Here is a 10,647-nt window from a genome sequence, read left to right as displayed (position 1 = left end):
CCCGACGAGCCCGCGCCGCTGCTCGGGGAGGACCCTGCTGTCGCTGCCCCGGTGAGTTCTTCCTGACAGTCTTTCTCCGAGACGCTGCTCTTGTTCTTATTCCTACTTTCCTTCTCTGCGTGCTGAGCTTGTGTTGCCAGTAGGGCAACATTTTTTCGGTACTATGCTATGCTCTTGTGATAGAGGAAATACGTGGGGTTATGGCTCCGTGTCCTCGTGTGCCCGGCCGTTTTTCTGTTCCTTGACACGTTTAGGAGTGATTTTCTTTTCAGTATTAGCTCTTCAGAACGAATGTGTTGCATTATTAGCAACTGGAATTTGGTTATATTAGCAGAGTCAGATGATTTCTCTGCATCATTTGTACCAGAGTTGAATGAGATTGTCTTCATCTTAAATGTAACTGGTCTTACAAGGACGGGCTAATACGTCGTAGTTATTAATATATAGTTTTTATTACATGTCGTGGCACTTCATGTTGCAATGTTTATTATAGTTTATTTCCTTTGAAAGATGTGTGTGTGTTATAGAGTACTGTTTATTCTTATTCTTTGCTTCTCACCAGTCACGGAGCAATTGTACTTACAGATGGAGAGTGTTACAAAGAGCATTATTTTTATCGTGCAGTGCTTCTTATTTGATTTTTTTTTAATGTCAATCTTGGTTTAATTAATGATCACTAATGATGGATGTCAGATGCGTGAAAGGCATTGTTAGAAACGAACTTAGAGCCATCTGATCCTGCTTTGGGGTGCGTTTTGTACTTACCTCGTATGTTGAAGTTCTTCACAAGTTGTATTTCTCAGACAGTAACAGCAGAGTCAGTGTCGAGTACCAGAATGCAGTGTGTGTTTTCCACATTGGAGGTACTTCCTCCTCAACTGCGAGACCATTCCCAGGTGCTCTTGTGTAATCGTTGTTTGCAGGAATTTCCTTGGTTGGGTTAAAAGTGTTCTCCGCTGAGTTCGGTGGTCTGTGTCTTTGTAACTTTTGAGGGAGTGATAAGACTGGCATAGCTGGGAATTGAGTTGTCCCGTGTACCCCGTGAATATCACAGCAGACATCCATGGAATCATTGGAGCTGTAGCAGTGTTAGCCATATCTGCGGCACCTGTACTTTCCAACCTCGTGGTTTGTATGTAGAACCTGAAAGAATTCAGATGAGGATAACGTGCTCTGTTCTTTCCATGCCCATCAACCCAGATTTGTTGCTTTGCAGAGTCTTGCGTTGATGATTTGCTTTGTTTGTTGCTAAGAAATGCTGTTACCATACTAGACGCACTGGGGAGGATCAAATAGTTTTTCAGAGACGTTGTACTCGAGAGGATTTTTTCCTTTCCTTTTTCAGACCATCCCCTCTGGGAGTGTTTTGCATATTTTCACTGTGTTGGTGTCACGAGTAAAATGCATCCTCTACAAATGCATTGTTCTCCTAATGACTTTTCTGCTTCCAACTTTTTTGTCATCTTTTTTTGCTACCAACCTCCGTCCTGGGAATTTTGGCTGACGTACCTTACCTCGGTCATTGCCACGGAGGAGCATATGTCTCCTCTTTCCGTTTCTCAAAACAGTACACATATAATTGAAACATCCTCGGCTCACGAGTCCCTTTTTTTTTTTTTTCCCTGCCCATTTGTGTTCCTCGATCTTCTTACTTACCTTGTTCACTGAAAGAAGCAGTTTTGAGGTAAAAGGCGTAGCTTCCCAGTTCTAGAGTGAGCAGTCGTGGTGGTGTCTGTGATTTGCAAAACTGAGACCATGTACTGGTCGGTTGCAGAGAATAAGACTTGCCATTACTCTCAGTCCCTGTGAATGGTATGTAAAGTAAATGGGATATAAACAAGAGTCTCCTTAAAGAAAATGGAAACTCTGGCGCTTCCTTTCAACAAGAGCTGCTTCTTTGAAGTATTTGATAACTGTAGAAGTGAAATACACGTGCTGGGAAATGATAACTCGCAGGGATAGCAGAAGCTGTTGGACATATCAGACATAAGCAGTACGTTATAAGCTTGTACTCACCTGCCATCTGCTGTGCGAAGTGTGCGCTCTCTTCCCCCGCTGGCGAACACCAGCCAGAACTTCATTGTCGCTGCTAGACGGAGCTGCTTGGCTCGATTTCCCCGAGTATCGGAAAACTCTGTGAATTGAGTTTTCGGTGGCCGACAGCGCCGACTCCCGGCAGCTGCTCTGAGAAAGGGCCCCGCCGGCGCGGCCATCACTCGGCTGCAGTGGCGTCGTGGCGCCTCCGGATGCCGCTGTTGGCCGACGCGGAGCGGCGCTGGAGCCGGAGCCGCTGCCGCAGCGGCCGGAGCCGCCGCCGCGTCCTGTCCCCGCCGGCTGCTCGCTCGCCCGGCGCCGGACGCAGCAGCAGCAGCCCCGGGCAGCACAGACGCACGAGCCGTCGGCTGGAAGGAAGGCAGCGAGGGCAGAGGCAGAACAGAGCAGCGCGGTCGGCGCTAGCGAGAATGGCGAGCCCGCATCGGCAGATGCGGCGGGGAACAGCCGGGCGGGTGCTGCTGCCCGCGTTGCTGCTGGGCTTGTGCTGCCGGGCGGCACCAGAGCGGATCCGCTACACCATCCCCGAGGAGCTGGGCAGAGGCTCGCTGGTGGGGCCGCTGGCGCGGGACCTGGGGCTGAGCCCGGCCGAGCTGCCGGATCGCAAGCTGCAGCTGGCATCTGCCGCTGCAAGATCGGCGAAATACTTTACCTTGAACGAGAAGGACGGGAAGCTGTACGTGAGCGAGAGGCTGGACCGGGAAGAGATGTGCGGCGAGGCGGCGTCCTGCTCCGTCAGCTTCGAGGCGCTGGTGCAGAACCCGCTCAACGTTTTCCACATTGAGGTGGCCATCCAGGACGTCAACGACAACGCCCCGCGCTTCCTGCAAGATATTTTCCCGCTGGAGATCAACGAGTTGACTTCTCCCGGTGCCCGTTTTGCCTTGGGCGTCGCTGAGGACGCGGACGTGGGCAGCAATTCACTGCAGGGCTACGAGCTGGAGACCAACGGGTACTTTGATGTGGAGGTGAAGGAGAGGCAGGATGGCAGCAAGTTCGCGGAGCTGGTTCTGCGCCGTGCGCTTGACCGGGAGACTGAACCGAGACTGCAGCTGGTGCTGACGGCGTTGGACGGCGGCGATCCGCCCCGGAGTGGCACCGCGCAGCTCTGCATCAACGTCACTGACGCCAACGACAACGCGCCCGTGTTCGCGCAGGAGCGGTACCGCGCGAGTCTCCGGGAGGACGCGCCGCCGGGCTCAACGGTGCTGAACGTCTCCGCCTCGGACGCCGATGCCGGCACCAACGCCCACATCACCTATGGCTTTGGGAAGATGCCGGCCAAAGTGCTTCAGAAGTTCGTAGTGGATGCAGAGAGTGGGACGATCACACTACAGGAAACCCTGGACTTCGAGGAGACGCGGGGTTACCGGCTGCTGGTGGAGGCGCGGGACGGAGGCGGTTCGGTGGCACATTGTGAAGTGGAGTTGGAAGTGCTGGACGTGAACGATAACGCACCCGAGGTCACGTTGCTGAAGGTGTCAAGCCCGGTGCCAGAAGACGCGCCGTCCGGCACAGTGGTGGCTCTCCTGAACCTGAACGATCCGGACTCTGGCGAGAACGGTCAGGTGTGGTGCGAGCTGTCGGGCGAGGCGCCGCTGTCGCTGGTGGCAGCGTCGTCGGGCGGCTCGTACAAGGTGGTGACGTCGAGCGCGCTGGACCGGGAGCAGGCGCCCGAGCACCGCGTGACGGTGGTGGCCAGGGACCGGGGCAGCCCGTCGCTGTCGAGCAGCGCGACGCTGGTGCTGGAGGTGTCGGACGTGAACGACAACGCGCCGGTGTTCGAGGAGGCCGCGTACAGCGCCTACGTGTCGGAGAACAACGCGGTGGGCGCGCCGGTGGTGCGCGTGGTGGCGCGGGACGCGGACGCGGGCGCCAACGGGCGCGTGAGCTACGCGCTGGCGGGCGGCAGCGCGGGCGCGGCGGCGTACGTGTCGGTGGAGGCGCGGAGCGGCGAGCTGTACGCGCAGCGCTCCTTCGACTACGAGCAGTGCCGCGAGTTCGCGGTGACGGTGCGGGCGCAGGACGGCGGGGCGCCGGCGCGGAGCTCCACGGCCACGGTGCGCGTGTTCGTGCTGGACCGCAACGACAACGCGCCGCGGGTGCTGTGGCCGGCGCCGGCAGAAGGAGCGGGCGCGGGGGCTGCGGCGGCGTCGGCGTCGTCGTCGGGTCCGTTCGAGGTGGTGCCGCGGTCGGCCGAGGCCGGGTACCTGGTGGCCAAGGTGGTGGCGGTGGACGCGGACGCGGGGCGCAACGCGTGGCTGTCGTACGAGCTGGTGTCGGGGCCGGCGGAGCCGGCGCTGTTCCGCGTGGGGCTGCACAGCGGCGAGGTGCGCACGGCGCGGGCCGTGTCGGAGAGGGACGCGGCCAAGCAGCGGCTGGTGGCCGTGGTGAAGGACCACGGGCAGCCGGCGCTGTCGGCCACGGCCACGCTGCACGTGGTGCTGGCCGAGAGCTTGCAGGAGGCGCTGCCGGAGCTCGGTGACAGAGATGCTGCGTCCGAGCTGACGTCTGATCGAAACCTCATTCTTCTTGTGGCGATTTCTGTCGTGTCCTTATTATTTGTTTTCACCATCATTTTGGTATCGTTCTTCAAATGCCGACGGTCGGGGAGCCCTCCCATTTTTACAACGTCTGATAAGGAACTGTATTCGAGCCTCGGCTCAAAAGCACCGTACAACTACTGCAGCAGCACGCTGCCCTTGCCCTACTCCTATGAGGTTTGTTTAGCCTCCGAGTCAGGTCAGAAGGCTTTCACGTTTCTGAGACCAGGTACAGCAGTGCTGCCTGACCATCTGCTGGTTGGGGATCCCGGCTTAGGCACTGACTCCAGCAAGGACCCTCCCAGCCCCAGGAGTTCAACAGAGGTGAGCTGCTCTCCTGGGGTTCCTCTCTGTAGAGTTGCATGAATCTTCTTCCCCTGTTTAGCCTTCCGGGATTGCTGGACAACGGCAGAATTCAGTCATGTCCTACTACCAGCATTTGTGTATGTGCATCTGTGTGTGTGCTATTCTTTTTGACTCTCCTAGTCTCCTCTGCAAATGGTTGGATGTGCCCTGAGGAGCAATACCATGTTGTCAGCACTGCTGTCTTACTCCAGGTGTGAGCTTCACCGAGGGTAGTAGTGTGAGCATGGAGTGGGAGTAAAAGTGGTGTCAGAAGCTGAGACAACCCTTTTGTCTTAATCTGGTGACTGCTTCATTTATTGTCTCTGCCAGCTTTGAGCCTTTTCCTGGGATAGTGTTGTGTGGATCAGTTCCAGCTCGGTTCTTTTCGTACTCTGAACTCTTCAAAAGAGAGACGGTGTGTACACCCATGTCTTAACATTTCTTCTCCATCTGAGCAGCTGAGGCTGGTGCCTCACTGTAGCTCCATGCCCAGAGCCAAGCAGAAAATGCTTTGGGTCTGCTACTGCCATAGGCTCCTCTGGAGCCATGGCAGAGCTGGCAATAATGCCAGCATTAGCATCTCTGTCTGGAGTTGGGCTTGAACTTATCACTGAAGGAATTCTGTTGCACATTTCCACTCCTTTCCCTCCAAATGGTGCTTTCAGGAGCTTTGAGGCATCACCATCAATATCTGGTCTTTCCATCAAAAAAGAGTGTCTCCAGATCAGTCGAAATATAGGAAGTTGTGTGTTCACTCTTCTGTGCCTTTCCTGAGATCTCTTCACACTGCTCACTTCACTGCTACTTGGCTGTTCTACTGCTTCATAAAGCCGGCAAGGTACTTTGAATGCAGGTGCACTCAATATGCAGAGAAACTCCTTCAGAAGTGCTGTATCCATGGTAGAGAAATTCATCAGTAAACAGTTTAGGAATGACACAAAATGGGCAGTGGTTGGAAAATAAACAGTCAGAGCTTATTTCAGAGAAAGTAAGAGGCTACAGATGATTTCACTCAGAGAGAGCTGTGGATTTTCTTCTTTTTGGATTATATGTAAAGAAGAAAGATAATTGGGAGTTGGTTGCATAAGGGCCTCTGAGAAAAGAAATCTGCTCTCAGCTCTGTGAGCCTGCAGACACAAAAGCGATAAGAGGAGTGTAACGTACTCATGTGCCTGATGCAGCTGCAGTGAGTAAAGCATCTCGTTCTCCTTCAGTCTTTGCTCTGGAATTCACTTTGATTACAATACAACCTTAGGTGACAAACACTGTATTATATTGGTGTGAAGCCTGTATTCTTATAATATTCTGTGACCTGATAATAAGAATGGTGAGCATCACAGATACAGAATTATCTTTTGGTGGTGTCTTCAAACGATTATTTATTAGGAAAGGAAGTAGCTGAGCATGTAGAGGGGAAGGACTGGGGTGACCTGTTCGACCTTGTTGACTCTTCACATATTACTTATCTGTCTGACTAGATCCCGTGTGTTCATGGCAACTGACAGGACTGTGCGGGGTGAGGACATGTAGGACCCTGTTCCACCGGCGGGTGTCACATGTCCCATGTTGATGAGGGGGATTTGCAGCTTTTCATGTCACACAGCCCCGACAAGCAGCGGGTAGGAGAAAACCGAGCCAGTTGTGCAGGATGTAGAGAACCTTCTCGAGAAGCAAATGATTTCCTGACTGGTTTCCTTCCTAGATATCTTTTCCTTACCTGTTTGGGCTGTGGGAAGGCACCGGGATGCCGTGTTTCTCAGCCACAGATGGGTTTTGACAGAGCTCCTTGTACTTCCTTCTCAAGCTTCCTTGTCTCTTTTATACTGTTGCAGCTGTGCAGGTGACAGATCAGAATAATGAAATTGTAGTAGTTTTATCCACGTAGGTGCTCACAACGTCGGAAAAGCCGACGTATCACGAGTTATTGTAGACAGCAACAACCTGAAACGCAGGCAGGCATCCCGGGAACTGGCTCATTCTCTCCCAGATGCTCCCTGTACCGGGTTTATACGGTGCCGTCACCTGTCAGGCTGTTGCTGTACGGGAATGGCAGCATCTCCTGGTGAACCAGAAAGTCGCAGACAGTGATTTCCCTGCGTCTAGCTGGTGGAAAGAGATACTGGGGGAGCAAGCTGGGAGGGGGATATCAACAGGGGGATATATTAAACCGAGATTTGTACTATGTATTGGGGCAGAGGTGGCTGCTGGGACAGTGGTGGTGGTGGGGAGCAGGAGGGGCGATGCTCGTGGGACCCCTGCGGCAGGGGCGACTGCGTGCCGAGCTGTCGTTTTGCTGGCGACAGAGCTTTGGGTGGCACACAGAGGCGCGACGCCGTGGAATGGCAGGAAAGGGCTGACCAAGCACTTGGATGGCAGGACCAGCATCCTGAAGGTCCCGAGGGACACGTGGAGCTGGCTCATCCTGCCGGGGCTGTCTCTCCCCGGCGCCCTATGTGCACCGACCGACCCTTTCGATCCCTCATTCCCTTCTTACTTCTGCTGCTTCTTTCCGACGATGTTTTCCCAGGGAACACCCTTGTCCTCTCGTTTCCATATCGCCTCTTTTGGCGTCATTCTCTCGGCCAGCTCTTGCACCTTCCTGCCCCGTGCCCGACCTCTGCGCTCTCCCAGCTCGGCTGGGTCTCTCGCAGGGCTGTGTTCTCCTTTTTCAGGATGAACCGCCTTGACCCCGCTGTTTTGTGGCCAGAGCCGCCGCGCTACGTCCCGGCGCGGCTCCAGCAGCCCCGCGCTCCGTGCAGTTATTGGCCGGGACTCTGTGTGCCGCTGTCGGCCAATGATGGGAGGGGAAGGGGGGGTGAGGGGGGGAAATCTGGCGGCCCGTCCCCGCTCGGAGCCGGGATGAGGCGCAGACGGTCTCAGAATGAGCCTGGGAGTGAGTCACGGCGGAGCCCGCAAGGCCATACCCGTGTCCCCGCCGGCCCCCGCGTCCCGGGCAGCGGCATGACGGGGCGAGCTGAGGACTGCTAGACGGGGAGGGGGAGGCGGGGAAGCGCGGCCGTCCTGTGCGATGAACGGCGCTGCTGGAAGGAGCCGCGGGGTGACGACGGGGCAGGTACTGAGCCTCTTGCTTTTGTTTGGAGTTTCCGAGTGGGTTTCCGCCGCGATTCGCTATGCGATCCCCGAGGAAGCGCGGAGAGGCTCGGCGGTGGGGAACGTGGTAGCCGACCTGGCGCTGGAGCTCGGGCGGCTGCCGGGACGCCGGTTGCGGGTGGTGTCCGGCGGCAACAAGAAGTACTTCGGGGTGGATCTGACGACCGGCGCGCTGTTGGTGAGCGAGCGGATAGACCGGGAAGAGCTTTGCGGAGCGCTCTCTCCCTGCTCCCTCAGCTTCGAGATCGTGGTGGAAAACCCGCTGGAGCTGTACAGCGGCGCCGTGGAGATCCAGGACATCAATGACAACGACCCGGTTTTTCCCAGCAGCCAGACGAGGCTGGAAATCAGCGAGTCGGTGGCGGCCGGAGCGCGCTTCCCGCTAGAGAGCGCGCAAGATCCCGATGTGGGAATTAACTCTTTGCAGACCTACCAGCTCAGCGACAACCCTCACTTTACCCTCGACGTGCAGACGAGGGTGGATGGCAGCAAGTACGCGGAACTGGTGCTGGAGAAGGAGTTGGACAGGGAGGAGCAACGGGAGCTGCGCTTGGTGCTGACTGCGCTGGACGGAGGCAGCCCACCGCGCTCGGCCCACCTGCAGATCCACATTGACGTGGTGGACGCCAACGATAACGCCCCAGTCTTCAACCAGTCCACGTACAAGGCGAGCGTGAGGGAGAACACGCCCAGCGGCACCCTGGTCGCCAAGATCAGCGCCTACGATCTGGATGATGGGCCCAACGGAGACATCGTCTATTCCTTCAGCAGCCACACGCCCGCCAGGGTACGAGAGCTCTTTGCTCTGGACTCGGCCACGGGGGAGCTGAGGGTCAAGGGGCAACTGGACTATGAGGAAACGAAGCTGTACGAGATTTACTTACAGGCGAAGGATAAAGGTGCTGTTCCTGGTGTGGCTCATTGCAAAGTGCTGGTGGAAGTTGTGGATGTGAATGACAATGCTCCAGAGGTGACAGTGACTTCTGTGTACAGCCCCGTGCCCGAAGACGCGGCCCCAGGGACGGTCGTAGCTCTACTGAGTGTAACAGACTTGGACTCCCACGATAATGGTCTGGTGAATTGCTTCATTTCTCCTGGGATCCCGTTCATGCTCAGCTCCTCCCTCAAAAATTACTACACATTGAAAACAGAAGCAGCTCTGGACCGGGAAAAGGCATCGGAATATAACATCACTATCACAGCCAGGGACTCGGGCTCACCACCTTTATCTGCTGTGAAGCACATCCTGGTGCAGGTGTCAGATGTCAATGACAATGCGCCCAAGTCTTCCCAGGACTCCTACGATGTCTATGTGCCGGAGAACAACGTGCCTGGCATCCCCATCCTTAATGTGAGTGCCACAGACCCGGACCTTGGGCGCAATGCCCAGCTTTCCTACACCCTGCTGCAGGGTGACCCCACTGTAGGCCACATCTTCTCCATCAATCGGGAGAATGGCACCCTCTACCTGCTCACCTCCCTGGACCATGAGGACCAGGTGGAGTTCAGCATGGTGGTGCAGGTCCAGGACGGTGGCTCTCCACCTCTGGCCACCAACATCTCAGTCAGCGTGTTTGTCACTGACCTCAATGACAATGCCCCAACCGTGCTGTACCCTCAGCCCAACACCACCACCACCACCACCTACACTGATGTGGTGGCACCAGGCACTTCTGCCGGGCACATGGTCACCAAGGTGGTGGCAGTGGATGCGGACGCAGGGTACAATGCCTGGATCTCCTATACCCTGTTGCAGGCCACTGACCCCAGCCTTTTCTCAGTTGGGCTGCACAGCGGGGAGATCATCACAGCCCGCCAGCTCCGGGATGATGATGCTCCCCAGCACACGTTAGTCATCCTGCTGAAAGACCATGGGGAGCCTGTGCTGTCTGCCACCGCCACTGTCTCCATCTCTGTGTCAGAGATGGTCAAGGAGGTGCTCCCTGACCTTACTGACGTGGCACCTGCCAATGATCCCAAGAGGCATGTGACTTTCTATCTCATCCTGGCTGTGATTTTGGTGTCGGCGGCTTTCTTCATCACCATGTTGTCAGTGGGCATCTTCAAGTGCTACAAGTGGAGGCAATCAAAGGAGCTGTTTAACAGCTCCAGGAGCACTTTGTACAGGACACCAGGGCCCTTCCACCACATTGATGCCGTGCGGGGCGGCTTCACGCCACCCAACTTCTACCACCAGGTCTATCTCACCACGGACTCTCGCCAGAGTGATCTCCTGTGTAAAAAGCCCGTCGCTTCCAGCCCCCTGGGGAGCCGACAGAGCACCATGAGGAACGGTGAGCCAGGGCTGTACCACCAGATCGTGGGCACCGCCAGCCGGCTCCCCACGCCTGCTGAGGTAATGTAGCTCCTTCCTTGGCGCGTCCCAGCGCCAGACTGAGCCGTGGATCCTTTGTGCCGTATGTGTATGGTAACAGACTGGGGTTGGGGGGGAATATCCCATTGTGCCATGCCTCTAGGGTGAGTAGCTACAGCTGATCAGGTCTCCTTCAGAGTCAAATGAGCCGTCCTGGGCGTCGATGGTGTTTGTGTTGTGGTGAGCAGGATCAAGTGAGTCAGTTTGCCCGGGTCAGCCAAC

This window comes from Colius striatus, chromosome 9 (assembly GCF_028858725.1).
Source record: "Colius striatus isolate bColStr4 chromosome 9, bColStr4.1.hap1, whole genome shotgun sequence".
In the NCBI taxonomy this organism is placed as follows: Eukaryota; Metazoa; Chordata; class Aves; order Coliiformes; family Coliidae; genus Colius; species Colius striatus.
This window is presented reverse-complemented; position numbering follows the sequence as displayed.